Consider the following 2169-nt stretch of genomic DNA (forward strand, 5'->3'; position numbering starts at 1 on the left):
AACCTCCTACTATTGAGAAATGAGATTTTGTTATAGAGAAACTACTACATTCAGATGATCTCGGAGGAAGGGTTTGGAAAGTTAGTTTTTACTATTGCTTCTGTTTTCTTTTTTTATTATTAAGTCATATATACATAGGTCATGAATATATTTATGCCTTTGTGGGATTCAATGTGTTGATTATTTGTACAAATTGAAGTGCTTACATCCTACCAATTAACATAGCTTTCACCTCATTTACTTAATCACAGTGTTAAGACCTTGCTTCCATTTTCAATTCCTCTCCAGACACTGCAGCAAAGTCATTGCCAGCAATAGAAAAACATATAAACTTAAGCTGAACCTACAAACCAAATCCATAACACTTGAATCCAGTTGCTTTTTCTTTTCAAAGAGATGAGGTGCCTGGACAATGATAGTCCAGTGAGCAGGTGTTTAGGGCAGGGACCATGGGACATATGGGGCCACATCTGGAGGCACAGAGGTGCCCATCCACACATTTTTGATACATGTACGCTCTGCGTGTTTGGGCTTTTAGGGGCCCTCACAGTCCCTTGGCATCCTCAGAGCTTCCTGGACAGGTAGCATCTTCTGTCATTGCTCATGTGGGCAGGGCAGACGGGTCACCTGGTTCACAGGCTGGGCTCTCAGAGCACATGGAGGCTGCCCTGTTCACTTTGATCTCATGCAGGGTAAAGTACACAGGCACTGGGGCTCAGAGCCTTGGGGCAATGAACTGGGCAGGCTTCTCTGTGGGTCCACTGGGTGCCAGTTCCTACGGGAAGACTTCTGGGCTTGCTGGTCCTTGGCCAGGGAGGTGCTGCTGCAGGTATGCCTGGGTCTCAATGCCACTCTAAAAAGCAAGGGCAGACTTCAACTAATGGTGCTTCCCGACCAGATTAAACTAGCGCTATTTTTGAAAAGACATTGTCTTCTTCTTTTTACTTCATCAAGTATCATTTGTTCTAAAGATGGCTCTCCAAATTCTCTCTCAGTGTGCTCATGCCCATTCTCCCTTCAAGAGCTGGGAATGATGCCGTCACGATAGCTCTGCACGTAGATCCTCAGAAGCCTGGAAGCTTTGCTTCCTCTCTCTGGAAGTCAAGCTGCCATGTTTTACTACATTTTCACTATTTAATGAGTGATGAGAGGCCATGTAGGGAAAAAGCCTACAAGGAAGAATTCCAAGGCACCAGTCATGTGAGGAGGCCTCCTTGGATGTTCCAGCCCCTCCAACTCCCAAGTGAATGCAGGTGGGCAGCCTTCAGCCCATGCTGTGTGGAGCAGAAGAACCATTCAGCCGCCTTGTCTGCTTCCTGTCCCACAGAATTATGAGAAATAATAAATAGCTGTTATTTTAAATGACTATATTTTATTGCATAGCTATAGATATTTGAAACCCTCTCTGGCAAGATTTGGGAAAAATTTGACTGTCAAAGATTTGACTGAGTACCTACAGTTTGCTAGGTCTATGCTGGGGGCTGGGGCTTCAGATATAAACAAGGACGAGTCCTTGTCTCAAGAGGTCACTTACCAAAATATTAGTGAGGTGACTACAACAGAGCTATTTGCAGAATGGATGAGACATAGGAAAAGTACGGGTGATGCAGGTAAGTCGGGAGGAGAGACACCTCTACCAGAAAGGCAGGAATGAGGGCAGATATCTCTCCCTGTTTCGCCACCCAGCAACAACTCCTAGGGACAGTTGGTGACATTTTTCCCCAGTATTTTATCAGTGGGTTGATTTTGCCATAGATATATTAACAATGCTGATTATATTAATGGATGACAGTGGAGACTCAATATGTGCTGCCTACTATGAACCATTTCATTGTCTCCTTTACAACCACTCACACTGAAGGGTGTTGCTATGGACCCATTGTACTGATGAGAAAACTGAGGCTTAAGGAGCTATAGGTCAGGTCGCTAGTGAGGTATGCAGCAGAACTCACCCCTGGGACCCTAACCAAGAGCTGGTGTCAGCAGACTGCTTGTCTGCTTTTAACTTAAAGTTCCAAATCAAGCATTTCCTTATGGTATTAAAAATAATCTTAAATGGCATATTGCTGACTGTATATTATATTATTTTAAAATATCCTATCAGGGTGGGTGTGATTGTATCACCCACAGAGATTGCCATTTTTGTTTTGTTTTCTTTTTTTTTTTTTT

The sequence above is a fragment of the Otolemur garnettii genome, unplaced genomic scaffold, assembly GCF_000181295.1.
Source record: "Otolemur garnettii isolate 467f Iridium unplaced genomic scaffold, OtoGar3 scaffold00217, whole genome shotgun sequence".
NCBI classification, from domain to species: Eukaryota; Metazoa; Chordata; class Mammalia; order Primates; family Galagidae; genus Otolemur; species Otolemur garnettii.